We start from the raw sequence: 19,636 nt of genomic DNA, 5'->3' as shown, positions 1-19,636 counted from the left end.
CCTCTCCCTCATGTTGCTTGGGAGAGCTGTAAGTCCTCCCTCCTAACCTGAGTCAAAAATACATTTGGAGTAGTTTTTCCTACCATGTGTCTGGAATCCAGCATGGCTGGTCCCTGGGCATGTGGAATGAAAGTTTGTGATGTCAAAATAATCTGAGCCAGAAGTTTATTCCACTTGAAGGGTGAGGAAGATGTTGAAGCTGTAGGCTCTGATACTTTTTACACTGGTCCCCAATCTCATTAGAAATTGTCCATAAAGTACCATGTCAGAATAATTAAAGAATCAAGGGTCACCTGTTTGTAGGAATCAGCTGGATTTGAGAACCAAATCTGCTTGGAGGAAGCAGGGGAAGGAGCAGTAGTAAGTGGAGAATGATTTCTGGGCAAAAGCTCTTCCTTTCCTGGCCTTTTGCAATAAAGAGGCAATTTCCCAGGAAAGTCCAGATTGTCCTCTTGAAAGCTGTGGCTCAGAAATGCTCATTAGTGAGGATGTCAGTTCAATCAGGCTGTTTTAACAAGGGATGTAGGGTTGGATCTACAGCTGATGGAGTGGAAAGGAGGGAGGGAAAGAAGTCTGCAGTCAGCTCAGCCTGTTGGATTACAGGTGCATCATGTCACACTGTTAGAGGAGCTCAGTATGGTTCAAATTATGTCAGCAAAATACACAATGTACTTATGTATTATACAATAAAGAATCGCCCATTTCATGACATTACTGGGCAAGAACATTGAGTAAGAGAGAGATTTAATTGGCTATGTTGAAAAATCAGATTTAACTAAGAAGCTATCTACAGTTTCTGTGTGTTCTCTTGATGTGTTTTTGTGACCTTTGACGGATAAGGTGGAAGCATGTAAGAAAATGGATGATACTTGAGTGGAATACAGAACCCACAAGCACATCAATCTTCCCAGACAGATTGACTTCCAGTTTTTACCACCCCGTGTTCCCAGGAGGATCCTTCATTGCTAACATTTCCTCACTGATCTTAACAGCCCTTTAAAGAGAGAGGGAAGTGCCCTTTTGCAGAGGGGTGTGCAGATGTTCTCATGGTTGCAGCTGATCACCAGCCTCAGACACATGTCAGAGCAGGATGGCAGCACTGGGCTCCTTTAGGTTTTCACATGGAATATAAATGGGACTGACTGTATTCCCTCTGAAGGCATTACAGCCAGCCCTGTGCTCTGCTGGCATTAGAGCAGCACCAAGAGGCCCAGGTGGGCTGAACACATGAACCTGGCACAGCTGAGAAAGCCACCAGCAAAGTGTGACCTGGTCAAAGCCACTGGCAAAGTGTGACCTGGTCAAAGCCACCGGCAAAGTGTGACCTGGTCAAAGCCACTGGCAAAGCGTGACCTGTGCTGGCAAAGTGTGACCTGGTCAAAGCCACCGGCAAAGTGTGACCTGTGTGCGACCGTGTGGCACCGCAGCAAACCTGGGGCTTTCTCCACCTCAGGGGCAGTGCTGGGCCTTGAGCATTATCCCTTGGAGCATCTTCTGCCCCCAAGGGAACACAGGGGCTCAATTCTCCTCAGACTAAGTGCCTTTGCTCCTGCCACTTCTGTGCCACTTCTGACAGAGCTGTAGTCTAAGAGTGAAGGTGCAGCGTGCTTGCCTAGGAAAAGAAAATGCAGTTCTTCCTCGTGATAAATCTCTGTGTGAGATGGGATTTCTGCTTCATAAGGAAACAGTTCCTCATTTATCATGCAGTTTGACTTTGATCCTGCAAACATTTACTAAGAGAGGGGAAGGGATTTGCAAAAGGGCTGTGGCAGGAGATTGGAAATACCCGCGGCTGTTGTGAGAGCGTGGTGGTACCTCCACATTAGGGAGCTGCTGAAGAAAGAGCAGGTTTCTCTAAGAAGGTAAAGGGATTTCATACCCCAGCTCCTACTGACTTTTCTTATTTATTTCAGTGGGATTTCAGCACAACCCCCTCGATCACCTGGGCCCTGGTTGTGTAGGCTTCTTTGGGAATCCCACAGCACCCTGCTCCTGTCAAAGGCTGATGCATGAGGGGATTGTGCAGGGCAGTGGCAGAATGAAAAACAGGACCTGACACCCCAGATCTTCTCACAGCTCCTTCTTAAACAACAGTGCTCTCCTAATGCTCAGCAAGAATCTCCTCCAGAGCAAAACTCTCACATGGCAGCATCCCAGTGCCCACAAGTTCTTACAGTACCTGGATGCAAATACAGTTAGATAATGTCTTGACTCATGTCACAACTCATTACCAAATCAGAGCATGCAGCCATATCAATGCTTAATGATCTTCTGAAACTTTAATTCATTTTACTCTGTAGCCATTTTCATTAATTAGCTGCATTAATTTTATACAGATTAAAAATGTAAGTCAATCTCTTTGAAGTAGAAAAGTGGCATTTTAAAATCTACATTCTATCCCAAGCCTATAAATACATCTGCCTCATAGAAATCAGCTGTTTATGGCAGTTCTTATAGCAGAGAGGGTGACTCAAAGAGGCTTATGTGCTGCATTAGTTTTATCAGAGCTGAAAAAAACCTCCCAAATTCCCTGTGAATTAGAAGGATCAGTGACTATAGATAGATCCTATGCTCTTCCCCCACCAGCTGAAACATGGCACTGGTTTTGTATAGTCTGGATCCAAAGCAATCGCACTAGCAGAAAACAGTCACATTTTGTTACACTTTTACAGAACACTTTCTCAAGTAAAAATCAACAAAGCAGCAACACCACAAAGGCTGCTAATTGCTAAAAACACAGTCAGTGTTTTCCTCTATGCCTGCCCCACTTTGTTGTAGAAAACCTAAGAGTGGTTGAATTCAATTATACAGCCCAAAATAATATTAAAAGATCATGAGTAAGGCTGCAGAGCAACCCATGCAAAAAGCTAGGGAATCTAATAGAATTAAGGCACTTTCTGAAGCCATTAGTTGTAGGATAAATAAGGCTGAGTAATGAGTTCAGGGATAAGGGACGGAGGGTTGAGATCGTAGCTGGGTCTCACAGGAGTCTGGAGGTCACCAGCGGCGTCCTGGCGTCTGTGCTGGTGCTTGTGCAGCTCAGTGTTGTTATAAATGACCTGGAAAAAGGGCTGAGCACTTTGTCAGGGGAGTCTGCTGATGGTGCACAGTTATTTATGGCACTGAGGATGGGGACAGGCTATAAGGAACTATGGAAGGGCTTTACGGGTGAGTCCTGCCTAGTGACGGGCTGGGCAATAAAGGGCAGGTGGAACTCACCCAGATAAATGCAAAGGGTTACCAGGGACAGCCCTGTGGGGAGCTGGGGCTGCAGCACCAGAGGAGCTCTGTGCTCAGCTGGTTCCAGGCTGAGGAACACCATGAGAGGAGCACTGTCATGCTCTGAGGGAAGTACAGGCTTGTTCCTTTTCACAGGAGCTGTCTGAAACCTCCTTGCAGAGTGTGACAAAGGGGAACTACTCTAGGAGATCCAATGTCCCACTGTACTGTCCTGCCAGTGATGGGCTAAAGCTCCGTGACACTTCCCAAACATGTAATGGCTGCTTGCTGCAAGTCAGAGTCAAGTTCCAGTTGTACTTTCAACCACATAATAAGATTTATCTTGCACAACTTTAGTGGTTCTTAACAGTACATTTGCCCACTTGTAAGATCATTATGACTTTGTTTCCTAAACATTTGAAAGCCTTTGAAAAGCAGAGGGCTTGCTCAGCTGTGTCCATAAACATTCAAATTATACTTGATTTATTTTCTACCCTGTATTTATCCTCTGTGTGTGCATGTTGCTGTTTAGCAATGCAGCAGTCTTCAGAGACTGGTGATGGAAGAAGCCTCCTACCTGCACTGCAGCCTGGGCAGCTAAACCTCCTGGCTCCATGCTTGAATCTGGGATGGACCAGAGAGTAACACTTTTAAATTACTTATTTGAGCACCACTGCACCCCAAAAACGAGGGCAGCAGCCACTGGAATGCCAGGAAGGAACTGCCAGGAGGCAGCTTGGTTTGCAGTGGCTGGTGGAGAGCTGGGCACCCCTCCAGTGCTGCCCCCGTCCCCCCAGCCCACTGCCTGCTCCAGGGGCTGGCATCCATGGCTGCAGCAGGGAACAGCCCCGTTCCCACCTGGCAGCTCCAGCGTCCTTGGGAGGCAGCACAGCTCAACAGCAGCAGCTTGTTTGCAGGCAGGGGGATTTTACAAGGACTTTTAAGAGGCAGCTCTGCCTTGGGAGCAGGTGACACAGCAAACACTGGTGACGGTGCTCGCCCCTGCAAGGCACCACGCAGCTGGGGGGTTTATCTGCTTCACTGCTCCTGACCACAGCTGCCCATCATATTTCAGTGAATTTATGACAACTATAGGTCCAACTCTTCCACTTCTTTTGGAAAAAAAAAAAAAGCAATAAACACACACTACAATTTGCACAAAAAATTTTCAACAGCCCAGGCTAAAATTAGTCTTTATGTGCTTGGAATTTATTTAAAATAATTGCTATTTATGCTTTTTTTTTTTTTTTTTTTTTTTTTTTTTTTTTTTTTTTTTTTTTTTTTTTTTTTTTTTTGGCTTTTTACCAATCTAATCAGCATAATTTGACTGTGCTGGAACAAATCTACAAGACTCCAGAACTGCTCTTGCAGATCATGCAGATTAAACATGAACTAATTAGTAGATTTCTGGATTTCTAAATCCACAGCTTTGGAAAAAGCTGACAATGCCATCAGTCTTCACACAACAAGAGAGACGCAAAACCCAGACATACAAGAAAAATGGCTACAGATGGGCATATGTGTCAGAAATCTTTGCAAAAGAAAAGGATTAAAAAAACAAAACAAAAAACAACAACAAAAATATATTGGGATAATAAGCAACAGCATTTTGTGTTTTTTTCCTAAATATTTCAATAATAAATTCACGCCTCTGCTTTTTCTGTCTTTATTTCACTTTTTTGTGGAAATGAAACATGGTTCTGTAAGAACTAGAGGCCATAAACCACCGTGGGATAAAAAGGAAAAAGTAGCAGAAGCTGCGAAGATGAATATTGAATTCACCCACGAGTTAGTCTGAGCACATCCAAAAGCCATGACGTCAGTAAAAAGGAAAAAGCCTGACTATTGCCCTGGGAATGAAACCAAAAACTTGCTTTGCCAATATGTGAAGGTTTCTGAAAGTCTTCTAAAAGTTTCCTCAGGAGACAACAATAACTCGATTAGAAATGTTCCAGCAGATGATGAAGAACAATAACAGCTGCTCCAAAGCTCACTGCAAACAATGGAAAGTCCCCGTTGATTTGTTCAGTCTTGAACAGGGTCCAGAATTCACAGAATTTCACAGAAGAGGTAAAATCAGCTGTCTGCCTGTGACAGCAGCGTTCACGCAATGAGGGGACAGGAATGGCCCCATAATTCAAGCCCTGCCCAAAAACTGCCACTGACAGGCAAGAGCCTAAAAACAGGCACTGGAAAAGTGGGTTCAGTGCTGGTCTGTAGGAAGGATGCTCCCTTCCCAGGCTTGATGGGATAACACAGACAAACTCAGAAAGGTCTCCCTGAGATTAAACCTGTCAAGCGTAAATTGACATTGTTAATTCCTACGTGCCTTAAGGAGGTGGTTTTTCTTTCCTGCTTGGTTAGTCACACACAATCAGGATGTCCACCAGGTTTATGGCAGGTCTCTCAGCTGCATTTCTCGGCACTGAGCTTATTAAACTGCCCATGGGGGTTGAATGGGCTGGGCAGACTCTGCTCTTTGCTCTGACCTGATAAACACCCCAGACTGTGTCACCTTCTGAGCTTACTTGGGAGATACCTGTACATAAGTTGGCTCTAATGATTTCCCCTTGTCATCACCATCTAAAGCCTCCCTTCCTTGCCTTCCAAGAGCAGGAATCTGCCCTGTCTCTGCCCAGAGCCCCCATTCCCATGCCCAAGGCAATTAGAGCCTGTTGCCCTATGCAGTGCAATTAAAATTAATGAGGAAGTTTAAACCAATGACATCAGAAATGTGTTTGGCTCATTATCCTTGAAACACAGATAAAAGAAGCAAGACAGCCTCAACACCATATGACAAATGTGACAGTGCTGGAGCCTGAACACCAGGTCTGCACCAGGACCCAGGGAGTGCTGGGCTGGGGGGCACAGGCTGTGGGTGATGGAACAGCCTTGTGAGGAATTTAACTACAGACAGGGAACTGTTGGGGCAACAGAGTAAGCAGTGGGTTTTGCCAGCAAAAGGACAAATTCCTCTTTCACCTCCTGGGGACCTTGGAGTAAACCTGCTCAGCGAGGCTTTGTGCCTTCCCACAGTTCAGAGCAGAGCAGCTTTGTGCTGCAGCACAGGAGCTGGGCAAAGTCAGCAGGAATAAACTGAATCCTAATAACATCTGCTTCACTTTCCTAGCTCGTCCCCCACCACCATCTCACAAAAAGAGAAGCATTTGGGAAGTCCAAGAGATGCTTTCCCCATGATGCAGCTTAAAGTTGGTTTCAAAATAAAACCACATTTCTGTGCAAATGAAGCTTTAACTGCAGTATTATTTATTTAACGGGAAAAACAAGCCAAAGACAAAACTTAACCCTGTTCCTGAGCCTTTCACTAGGTACATATTTATTTTGTCCTTTCTCACAAAATTATGTAGTCTTGTATTTGAAGGCAGCTTGTGTTGCTCATACTCTTTTGGCCAGGTGCAGTAAATACTCCTAAAAGTAATCCTAATAAATCTTGTGCAAGCATGCACACTATAAGCATGCGCCCTTCCCAAATTCCTGTCCCTGCCCCATGGAACTGAAATCAGGCTTTTTCCATTACATGGTTAAAGCCTGTGCACAGGCAGAGCAGAGGCTCTGGATCCTTGTCCTAGTAGTTAAAATCCCTCTGGAATTTGTGTCAATTTATCCAAAGGGCTACTTGGAAATACTGTGCAGGGCTTAAACCCCCCTCCTCTGCGCTATTTTCGAGCGCAAGCTCTAGCAGCTCTGAAGCATTTATTCCCAATTGCACCCACAACTTTTCATTTTGGTCTCTTTAATGTGTCAGTTTAAATCTCTTCCCCTTCCTCAGGCAGCTCTCGGGCTGTGCGGTGGCGTTGGGGCTGATGCCTGAGAGCAGGAGCTGTGCAAAGTGTTCTCACAGCAGCAGCACTTCCTCATTTCATGGCGTTGCACATCTTGGAAGGCACAGGAAAGTCTGGTTTATGCCCCAAAAGGCACACTGGCACTTTGGCATGTGCCAAGGCCATGCAGCCTTTGCTTTATCTCCAGAATCACCTGTACAGCTTCACTTGCCTGAGCCATGTGCTGCAAATTCATACATCAGTTATGGGTGGGGTTTTCTTGCATTAAAAGTCTTATTTGGGGAAAACAAATCAGTTGTACCTGGACCACAAACAATCCCACTCAGCCATCAGCCTGCACTTGCAAAGCAACAGAAAGCTCCCCTCTGAGGTGGATGTTTCCCAGGGGCAAAGCTGCTGTGAGCTGCAAGAGCAGGAGGATCACATGTGCACCGTGCCCATATGTCCCTGTCACCTCGTGGGACACTGCAGGGAACGGATGTTATCCCTCTGGAGGAGCCATGCTGCCTCCACATCTCTCACCAGGAGCTCACGAGGAGGGAGGAGGCAATTTCAGAAACTCACACCCCAGAACTGGGAAGACTTTTTCCATGTTCTTTGCTGAAATTAGTCTTTCCACTTCTCTGCCAGTCCTCCTCCTCCCAGTCAGGCCTGTCAGTGAGGAAATGCTAACTCCAGGAACGCCAGTGCGGATTTGGTGCACAGGCAGGGAGACCGCTCCTGCCTCTCTCTGGGGAACGAATCCCTGCATTAGCAGGGCACTTTATTGCAAATTCAAAACAAAGAAATCAAGGAAAAAGTGATTACCTACAGGAAAGCTTCAGCTGATGGAGCGGGGCCAGTGTCCCTGTGACTGTGTCTGACCTTGGATGGGTCACTTGGGTCCTGCACAGCACCGTCACAGGCAAGGGCTCTGCACTCAGCCAGCACAGGGCCAAGCACTGCTGCTGGCTCTGCCCTTGGTGTTCTACTCTTCTTTTATTATTCATATCAAGCCTTCTAACATGCTTGTTTATAATATTATTTTCTACTCTACAAAGGCCGTATGGACATGATGATCGATTATATGCTAAAAGCAAAGTGAAGGGTGCTTTATAAAGTCAGCTTATTAGGGGTTTATTCAGTAAATGTATGTCTTTTTGAATGCTTATGTACACAGAATCAAAGATGTCTCATAATTACATCATTCAGGTCTACAGTTTATAGATCTGAAAGCCAGGGAAAGTTCCAATATAATTCAGCCCCATCTCTGCACAAAATAAGGAGTCTGTACTCTTCATCTAATAAGAGAGCAAAGTGTTTGGAGGTCTCTGGAGTAGAGTTGCTGTAGCCAAATTCAGCTTTAACACACACCATCAGGGAGGCAGATGAGCTTGTGGTAGCACATAGCACAAAGAGATTCATGTGGTGCAGCCCTGGGGTCTCCTCTCGCCTGCATCCCACAGCCTGGGTACACAGGGGCAATGCTTCCCTTTAGCAGAGAAAGTGTTCTGTCATTTTTCTCCAGATCGTCACAAGACATAGCCTGTTCTCAATGTAAATATCAAGAATCTCAAAAAGTTCTCCCTCACACACGAAGGTAAATGAAAATGCCCCTTCCTTGGAGCTGGCAATGTTTAAAAAGCCTTAATGAGCTTTTCTTATTCATAAAAATGCCTTGTTTTTAAAAGCTTGCCATTTCCTTAACAGCTTTAAATGTGTCTTTTGCATCTCTCCAAATCTGCAACTCTTTTTCCTCCCACTTTCCTCCAAAGTCCATGTTATGGAGTATACATGATATGGTCTTGCAGCTGCTTCTCCCTGAGCAAAGTCCAACAACTCTCAACAAGGAGAAAGTGTCAGTGGGGAAAGTTAATTTTAATGAGAAGAAAAGAAAATGCCCAGAGACAAAAGTTAAAGCTAGCTTGTGTTGTCAGTGGAAACCACTTGGTTCTGTGGGACACCCAGACCACACACTCAGAGAAGCTGAGTCATACATGCACCTTTTTTGAGCTTTCTCTTAAAGTCCAGCCTGACACAACATAACATGCACATCTTGCATCATATCTCAATTCTGCCTGCCTGCAAAAAAATTGAAGAATTGACATTCTCTTTTTTTTTTTTCCCAAGTAAGAATTATTTTTTAATTACAGGTTTTAAGGTGATATAATGTCCCTCCTGTGTTCTCAGGCACCCTGCTGTTTTGCAGAGCAACAGTAATATCTGGCAATGATAAGATCTTTATAAACCTGTTGTCCTTGTTAAACAAAGAGGACTTTGATTCTACAGTAACATTGCATTTGGTGAAAACCTGATTTGCAGACAGTCTTTTCCCATCAGCCTACTATGGAACTCACCCAGTGACCTTCAAGGGCTTTTGAGTTCATGTCTAGCAAAGCAATGGCACAGTGAGCACCTGACTTTCAACCCATTTGTCAGACCTGCCACTGCTGGCCCCACCTCTGCCTGTAACCTTCAGCCATGGATTTGGAGCTTGTAGTCAGCTCTTTTACCACCTGAGCCCTTTGAAATGCCTTTCAGCCCCATTGCAAATGGCAATACAAAAATGGTGATAGAGGGAGATTAAAGGCTGATGGCAGGTCTCAGAGGAACTGTGCTATCTCTCCAGTTCTCTGCCAATATTTTCCAGGAACTTACTTCCTCTTATATAAGTTATAGATATATTTTTAAAAAATGCAATCTGCCTTATGCAAATATTTCTTATCAGCAGATAATGCACTTGCTGCACCAGACCTATGTGATTAGGGAACCTGGGCTCGAGGTGACACAGTGATAGCACATGGTACCATGCAGAACAGCAGCTGGACTCCTTCCACTTAAAAAGTTATTTGTTCTAACTATAGGGAATGAAGCATTAAGCACAAATGACCCATTGAGTAAAATGCTTTACAGACCACCACTCAGTGGACCCTGCAACATAGCCTACATGTGCCAGTTCAGAAGTGGGGTGAGGGGAAAATGTGGCTTTACTCCCTTAAACTCTTGATATAAGAATGTGTGTGATCCAAATTACATGTCTGTGATCCAAGCTGCTTGCTACTGTGGCACCCAGAAAGTCACCAGCAATGCTTCCTTTCTTCTCAGGACAACAATTTGTGGACCAGTTTTTAAGGGTGCCATGCATGAAGTGTTTTTCTCAATGAAGCCATTCTCAGAATTTGGAGGTCAGACCTACACCCACAGACATCACTGGCAAACCTCTCATTGACTTCAGCAGCCTTTGAATTTGAATCAGCCCCTCGTTCCTGTGCATGCTGTGGGAACATGTGCTCTGGCAGCAGCCTTTTAAAAATGTATTTGGGATAATTTCTCCCTCTGGCAACCTCGAGTTTAGCAGCTTAATCATCAGACAGGAATAAGAGTAGCAGAAAGATCTTCCACCTTCCTACAATGAGTTAATTTTCTCCCTGCTCCCTGCTATATTAGCCGTCATACATCTATATATACTGTCATTTGTTTCTCACCCTCCTCCAGATCAGAGAGCTGCTTAATCACTGCCTGTCAGCTCCTGCCTTGCCATATTTCAGCCTGTTCATTTAAAATGTTGTTATTTGCTCCCTGGGCAGCCAGTAGTAAACCAGAGAAGCAATCAATAAATGTCCTTAACCGGAGCTCAGGCTGCAAGCGGAAGCATTGTCTAAAGCAATGGGGGGAGGATAAATCCCTGTTTCCTTCCCCTGGCACTGCTGATTACACATATGCACTGATTCACTTGTCAGCTTGCCATTAGCACACACTCTCTGCCTCCCAAAGCAAAGGGGTTGTGAGAGGAGAGAGAGCAAAGCACACACAGAACAGCCACTGCTCCCGCAGCGGAGCCGCCTCCTCCCCTGGCGGGACTCACACCTCCAGGACACCTCTGCCTGGGGAGGGCTGGGTGTCTGTCCTGTCTGTCCCCACTCCCAGCACCTGGGAGGGTCTGGCACTGGCTGGCATGTCCCAGCCCCACAGCATCCCACGGGCAGGCCACACTCCAGGCAAGGCCCATGGCATGGCAGCAGCACATGGTGCTGCTCTGCAAGCCAAGACACCAAAGTGAGCCCGACCCAAGGTGACACAGCCACAGCTGGTAGCCCTTGGACCTGCAGGCTGGAGCTGCTGCCCCTTCAGAAGAGGGGAGAAGCTGGTCTCTTCTCCATCATGACAGCTGGTGCCATGTTGCTCCATCCTTCCCACCTGTTGCCTGCTGTGCAGCTCATCAGCAACAGCCAGGAATGGTTTTCTGGCCTTGAGCAGCACCCCAAAGCCTCCAGACCCACAGCTATTGTCAGAGCTGCAAACATTGCTCAGATGCAAGCAGCATCCCCTTTCTCCTGCCCTCCCAGCCTCCTGTGTCAGGATTCTTTCGATGCAAACTAATGTTGTGTGGCTCCTGCCAGCCATCCCTTTGGAAACTAGAGGGATTCTTACTCCTCTTACCAGCATTTTGTACTTGGACAATACCACAAGACTACCACAAAGCCATATGGACATAGGTGACTTAATAATGTAGTAACTAGTGAACAACAGGACAAGGTTTCTCCAATATTTTGCATCTTGTGAAGGTAAGACTGAATTAGAGGCATGGGTAAAAGATTATTATCTCTGTAAAGATTTTCTTACATAGACAGATATTTCCAGGAAATTTGTATTTTTCCTTTCAATTTCTGTTTTCAGATTTTGTATCTGTAAAGGGAAATCTATAGGCAAATACAAGGTAGAAAATTGGGAAATCGCTGGGTTTCAAAATAAATGCCAAGGTAATGTCAGCTTTTATACTGACATTTGTCAGGATATAAAAAGGTGGTGAAGAGACAGTTCTGCCTGGGATATGAAGAACCACTTGGCAGGGGATGGAGATTGGAGGTTTTGTGGTTTTGATCTTTCTTTTTTGGGTTTGGGGTTTTTTTGGTTGTGTTTGTTTGGTTGTTTTATGTTTACCTAGGAAAACACATAGGGCCTTCACATTATCATTGAACAAGGTCATCCTTTCTGAAGCTTTGATCCTGCTTTAACTTGCACACATAAAATGTTGGAAAATGGAGCCAAAAGTCAAAAGCAGGCTTTGCAATTAAATCCAAATAACATTTTCCAGACAGTGGTCAAGAGTAGGGAAAAAAAAGCAAGAACAATCCCAGAGGTCTTCATTGAGGCTCAAAGGGTGGATGGCTTTCTGCTCCTAGAGTATAGTATTTAAGAACTGAATGAGTTCTATTCTTAAAAACACCCAACTTTTCTATGAGCCTTTATGTTGCTGTTTCCAAAAATTAGTTTGCATCCCTTTCTCTACCCAGTCTTCCTGGAATCCAAGTCTGTCAGCTTTTAATGGTCAATTTTTTTATCAATCCTGAGTGTTGGTTACTGCAGTTAAATTCAAAGTTGTGGTCCAGATTGCAAAGCTGCCTCCTGCTGTAACTTGGAAATTAAGTCCATGTACCAAGTGGGTCTTTAAAGGGCAACCTAAATAAGAGCTGTTAATTCCACTGCTGGCACAACCAGTAGCTGTTTGGAAAAGGGTTGGTGGGTGAAAAAAGTGGTAAAAATCAGTTTTATTTTATTCTGCCATGATGGAACCCTTTTAGATGGCTCAGTCCCTGCCAAAGCTCACATCACTCAGTGTATGGGTCACCACACTCTGCTCTGGCCTCAGCTCCTGAGCCAGTGTTTCCATGCCATTTAATGCCACTGTGATGAACATTATAAGGCATAAACCTGGCATTAGGAGAGCAACAGGGACATAGGCTACCCCTTCTGGGGCTTTTGAAGAACCAGGGCTGGAGGAGCTGCATGCTCTGGGACATGCCAAATGTGGCACAAAAGGGCCATAGCACAGCCACTTTGTCCCTAGGTGTACAGACTTAACTGCAAGACCAAACTGGTTTCTGTGCTCAGTGATGGGACCTGGGAAACTCCTCTAGGGGCAGATGCCACTTAGTTATTATTTTATTTTTAATTCAATACTTGTGCTCTGATCATTGCTGTTGGTCCAAACACAGCATGACAATTGTCCTGCAAAACCAGAGACAGTTAGATGAGAAGTTCCTTCCAAGTCAGCAGAGGGATTCCCAGGGGTGCTAAAGCAGATCAGAAGCAGATATAGCAAAAAGCAGCTGTAAGTAACAGAAGGGGAAAATATTGTAGGAAAAGAGTAAAGGAAACAGAAGGTTACACAGATACCTCAAAATATCCTTTCATTTCTGCCAGGTATTAATCAGTCTTGTCTCCAACCATAACATTTCTCCTAAAGAAACACCATTCTCTATCCTCCTTCTCCAAATGTGATCCAATATCTTCTGCCTTGACACTGGAAGTGGGGAGCAAGCACCAGCTGTCTCATTTGCAGCTGCCAAGATGGAGACAAAATATCCAGACAATCCTGGCTGATGCCCCCATGCCTGCCAGGGCTCAGCTGTCAGCAGTGCCTGGCTGTCCATGTGGTCCTGTCCCACGCATTCTCTGAAACCAGAGAGCTGCATGCACAAACGGACCTGGCCCACACCTTTAACAATTTTTTTTCCTTCTTCCTGCAGCTTCTCTTGTAACAAACCATCTCCCTGGATGGGTCACACGACAGCAATACTCCACTGCAGCAGCTCTTATGCAGGGTAAGAGCATAAGACTTTTGTCTTATGTACAACAAAAGTTTGAGAGATGCTACCACAGGACTGCTTAGAAGAAAAAAATACCTTGTAAACTCCATTCTCAGATGATAAAATGTGTCACATGAATCACCCCCATCCCAGCCCAAGAGCACTATTAGTGTCAAGGGCAACAATAAAGAAGATAAGGAGTGCAGAAGAGCACATGCAGCCCACTCTCATTACTCCCATCACTAACAAGTCAATGAATCAAAGCATGAAAGCGAATGCGTGCAAAAATGTGTAGAGCTGAAGAAAGCATCCCTTATTCCCTGACGGGGAGGGAGAACGCCTGTGTCAGCAAAACAAAGCTTCAAAAGTAGTATGGAAAGCCTGAAGCTGTGCTGACAACACTGTGCCCTTGGGTTACTTTGGATAATGTCAGTCGTCATTCTACAAAATATGGATGGTGCCTCCTTTCCTGCACTGGTGCTCATCTGGATTTGGTCTTTTTCCAAGTTCCCCTGCTAGGTGACCATTCTCTGCCCAGCACACAGGAACTCCCACATTTAGGCAAGAATCCTCAAAACCTAAGTAAAATCCTCACCAACTGTGTTTGGCTGCATTACACACAGAGGCAGTGAAGCAAGAGGCTCTGTAGGGGGCTGAAGACTGCTAGCTGTCCTCTCTGGAATCAGGACAACCCTGTGAGGAGACTGCAAGTGTTCTATTTAGCACCCTTTCTCCAACACAATCGTCATTACTGGTCCAGTATTCATTACTGATCTTTGTATTCCACTCTCTTTTCTCCACTTCAGAGGGCCTTGTGATATTGCAGCAAATTGGCAGAGAATGAGAGCATTCTGGCAGTTTTTAATGGTTTTCCTTCTTCTTCTGCCAGACAGGGACTGTCACCATCATGCTCTGTAAATGCCCTCTGCTCTGGAGCACGAGCATCAGCCTAGACCCTGACTCTGGTTCTCCATGTCTGGAAGGAAAGGACTCATTCAGGACCTGATTCAGAGCCTCCTGACACTCAGGAGAAAGGCTCATTGCAGTCCTGATTCACGCTGCTGTGATCTGATTCAAACCCTCCTGGCCCAGCAGCGAAGTGGGACCATGACTCAGGTTTCCAGGTTCAGAGCAGGGTGACTCAGGACACACATGGACCACAGCTGGGACAACTTCTCCAAAAACACTTCTGCTCCTCTGCTACCTACTGGGGACATGCTGCCACCTGGGCACCTGGGATGAGCTGTTTCAAGACACACTTTGGACCAGGTCAGTACAACGAAGCCGTACGTTCAGAGAACGGTGTGGCACCAGGACATTCAGGCTGAAGTTGTCCCCTGGGTAAACAGGTGCTGATCCACCTCTGGCAACGACTGCATTTCCAACCTGTTGCAAGAACCTGCCTGACAGAGCCCCTCCTCCTGACACAGCAGCAGCTCTTGTTCTGCAGGCGCTGTTGGACTGACGCCCTTTGCGTCCAGCCGTGAAGAATGCAAGGAGCTTTTTCAGCTTCAGCAGCTCAGGGCTGCTGGGTTTTGTACCTCGTGCTTACACTTATGGGACCTGACAGTGGCTCTTTAATTCCTAATCCTTCTGAGAAGCAGACTGTGTGTTCTTCCAGCTTGGATCCGTCTGGACCTCATTAGCTCCTCTCACTCGGCTGTGCCCAGAGGAGGTGGCAGATGAACAGACCCAGGAAAATCACAGTCCGTCACTCTGGTGTTGCTGTGATCCAGCCCTGTGAATTTTGTACTAAATTGGAACTGAACTCCTCTATAAAGCCCCTGAGGCTTTCCTGGTATTTCTGATTATCCTTGATATACTTTCCTTTTTTGCCTTCCAGTTTCCACTTGTGTTCAGAACAGGTGTTAGGCTGGACCATGGGATGCAAAGTGCTGATGTGGTCTGTCTGAGGGTCCTTACTCTCAGTAATGGTGGGTGTTGGCTGGCCCCACATTTTTGAGGAAAGTATGTGGGCATGTGTACATGGGGGAGGCTGGAAGCTTTAGAAAATCTTCCCTGACGTCATTGATGAGCAGTGAGAACAATTAAAGGCTTTAAAGTGTCCAGGGCATGATCCATAATGTTATCTTGTGAGCAGGAAATTCTGCTGGTACTCTTGGTAAGCACCCTCCTTGCATGAGGCCTGAACAGGTCAGCTTTCAGGGGGCTCAAGGCATCAGCACATCCCACTGGATCCCAGTGCTCTCCCCAGGAACAGAGATACAGTGACCATTACTGCATGCTTGGATCAGGTTGGACCAGCCTTCCCTTGGAATCTCAGCTGTGCAAACCACACACAAAAAAAGAGAAAACAAAAAAAAAGTAAAAAAGAAGGGAGGAGAGGAGACTTGTATCTCTCAGCTGCAGAAAAAATTAGCTGGGAATGGAGGTGGACCATTAACTTTGTCAGCTGATTTGTATCTACAGGGACCAGCCTGGTACCAACAAACACCATGGCTACAGATTGGGCTTGTGGAAGCTGTTAGGTACTACAAAAGGACCAATACTGATCAAAATCAAACACACATAAAATAACACTAAATTTAGCAACACTTGACCCCTCCCCACAGGCCTGGGAGTCAGGAACCAAAGAAGGAAACCAGGATGTCTCCAACATCAGCTGCCTCTGGCTGTTAGCAGAGAGCAAGAGTGAGTGACCAAGCTCTCTGGCTCGAAGCCTTTACACTACTGAGGGTCCAACCTCCTGCAAGGAGAATTGAGATTTCAAAAGCCCAGTTCATAGGAGACCCCAAGATGCAGTGAGACCAGTAAGAACTTTTACCATGGAATTTTATACCAAGAAAGGCAGAGATTCCTTCTGCTCTTTAAGTTTACTTCTGCAGACTAGTGTCTAGTTCAGAAAGGGAAAAAATGCCTGGCAGGCCTGAGTGCTGCTTGAGCACTCAGAATGGAAAGAGGCAGAGCTTCTCCTAGGCACCGCAGCCCTGGAATTGTTTGCCTTACTAAAAAAAAATAGTGATCGTAACTTGTTTTAACCCTGAGATCCCCATCATTTTCCACAGTGCACATCAGACCAGTCACAGGGAGCTGAGGCTGAGGGCTTGGCATTGCAGATGGAATTGTCCCCAGCTCAAGAAAAGTCCATCTCTATGGGCAACAGAAAACAGGCAGGGCCCTTTGTCTAGGAGGGGCAGGATTATTGGATTGGCTTTGCAAAGAAGAAAGCAAGGACCAGAGCCAGGTACCAGCATCACTTCTGAAAAATCCACTTTTAAGAACTGAGAAAAGTTTCATTTTTATTTGCTGCTTTTGTCTTGGCCCTGTTACTTTAAGTGTGGCAGGGCCAGAGAGGAGGGGCAAAGTTTTGTTAAGGAGTTAAACCTTCACACTGGATCTCAGGGAAACTTTATTTTCCTTATGTTTCTCGTACTGTGGGACTTCAAAATGCACCAGAGTCTTGACCACTAAGCATTAGCCTCCAACAGTTAATGCAAAACACACTGTAGCAACATTAAGTAATTCCTTCTCACATGATGCAGCTGCAATCTGTCCTTCATTGTCACTAAAACCAAAAAGAGCTGGGAGTAAACTGTTCTAGGGCAGAGCTAAGTGGCCAACAATTCTGCTACTCTGTTGACCCTGAATGTATTTTTTTTTTCCAGAGATTGATACAGGCTGAGATATTTGCATTTGCTTGCTCACTCTCACATGACCAGCAGTGTTCCACTCCCCAAATTTTCATCACGAGAGGTTTATTAGCAGATAAGTAATCTGTGCAGCCACGTTACCATTTTGTTCTCTGAAGAGCAGCATGTGCACTGCAAGAAGTCACTGGCACAGCCAGAAAGCATCGCTCCAGGCAGCAGGAGCAGCAGAGGTGACAGCCTGGCTTTGCACTATCAGCTCCACTCCATCACATCCAGCACCTTGGGTGACCTTGCTGACATTTCAAGCAACACAGACCATTTATCTGAGCTCTGTGTGAGCCAAATGTAATCCCACATATGATAAACTGAGCCACAGCTGCCTGAGTGAGAGCTGTGTGTCGGCAGGTTGTCCTTTTTCTAGGAAAATATTTCCTGTCCCCTTTTTCAATAGGGCCAAAACCGGTAAGTTGGGCAGAGCTGAGGTAAGCACAGTCCATCTGAACACATCAAACAAATGATTGGCCATGTGGTTGTGCTAATTAATAACCTGGGCCTCTACTGATTTCATGGTTGTAGCTCCACTGGTTTCACTTGCCTTTTCATGTGAACTTTCTTTTTGGCCCACTCAAGACCCCTTTGTTGAAAGGATGCAGCAGCACATCTCTGTCACCGCTGCACCTGCCCCTGCCCTGTTTCCAGCCTCATCCTGAGCACAAGTCTGCTGATGCCAAGCATCTCTGCACACTGCAGAGGCCTGCTGGCATTCAAGTCACTCCCAAGATCTTTCTTTTCAATTAAGAAATCAGGAGGATGTAAAATCATCAGAGAAATTATGCTTTTCTATTATCTGCTGCCCATCTTTGGAAGGTGAAGATACAATAAAAATGCTGTTTGTGGAAAAAAATAGCCCTTAGCTGAAAGAGGTTCAGGCTGCTGTTCCTCAGTCAGAGAAATCCCAGCTTAGTTATTAAAGTCACAATCATCTTTCTTTACTTCTGATTTTTTTGTCCAATATATGCACCTGCTCTTATCTGACCTTTACTGAAAGACCTTTCTTAGACCTGGCTGTTCTGTACCATGCTGCCAAACGTCTCCCACCTTCACCAGCTGCATGGGAGCTGATTTAATTGCTCTTTAAAAAACCATCTTCCCCTAGACATTTCTTCTTGTAATTACCCAAGCCTTTGTTTCCCTTTCACTGCCTGATAAGTGCTATTTATATCCACAGCTGCTGAAGTATCTTCTTCCCAATAGCAGGTGAAGACGATTCCTATCACAGCACATGCTCTAAAAATCCTAGTCTGTTTTCTCAAGCCATTTCATGCTACCTGTCTTTTTCTTGCTGGAAACTGCCTCTCTATATTTTGGTGGCACATACGAAATGTGCCAGGACTGTACAAAATGACAGGACTGTTCCTGGGAGGGGGGAAAGCAATGAAAAGTAAAGGGAAGTACCAGGACAATACAACTAAGCTGATTGCAGAGCTGAAAATGGTGGTCCCACCTCCCCTCACCTACAGTGAAGCACTGGGGTTTCTCCAGGTATGTGGAGGAACTAAACAGATATTCTCCTTTTCCTTGTGGATTAGTTTTTCAGGTTGTGCATCTGCTTAAACCTCCTCTCTCTACTGGCACGAGAGGAAAAGTTAAGCAGCAAGGAGAGAAGATGATGGAAGAAAACAATGATCCCATACATCCCTAGAAGTATGCTTGGGTCTGGAGATCTTTATCCTGGGGTAATTATTTTGATAAATAATTAGAGGAGACACGTGGAACCATACAGTAGTGATTAAATTAAAGTCCATCCCAAATAGACAAATAGAAAACAACACTACAGAACTGGCTGAGAAGGGAGCCATGCATGAGGTCAGTTGCTCCTGGCCTTGTGTTGCAAACCTTATGCAATGCTGCAAACCACACTCAGACTATGCTGAAAGCCTCACCCAGGCCCATTCCACACAGCTACACCCAGGCAAACATTCCCAGGGTCAGCAACACCTGTGCTGCAAAGACCAGAGTCAGATTTTCAGCTGTGGTATCAAGAAAATCAAATTTCATTACACCTGGAGATGTTGAGCTCTGCCATTTGTTTGTTTGAATTCACATCTGAATTCAAACAGGCTTGGATCCCTTTTGTGTCTGTCAGTCTTCAAACCAATTGTGGTTAAAATTAAAGCTTGTGTTAAAACTGACCCTCATATTAGTAATTTCACTGTAATTATGGAGAAGCTTTTCCATTTAACCCTACACAACAGTCCCTTCAGGCTCTGCTGTGTGACCAGTGATTAAAATTAAGAAGTCCATCCCAGACAAATGAAGAACAACACTACAGAACTGGCTGAGGAAGGAGCACAAGTAAAACTCTCTGTAGCTTAAGGGCTGGTTTCTGCCACTTGTGAATTTGCAGACCAAAGCACAGAGGCTCTGGTAAGAG

Source organism: Passer montanus, unplaced genomic scaffold, assembly GCF_014805655.1.
Source record: "Passer montanus isolate IOZ18808 unplaced genomic scaffold, ASM1480565v1 scaffold27, whole genome shotgun sequence".
NCBI lineage: Eukaryota > Metazoa > Chordata > Aves > Passeriformes > Passeridae > Passer > Passer montanus.
The sequence above is the reverse complement of the archived record's forward strand: the minus strand, read 5'-3'. Positions refer to the sequence as shown.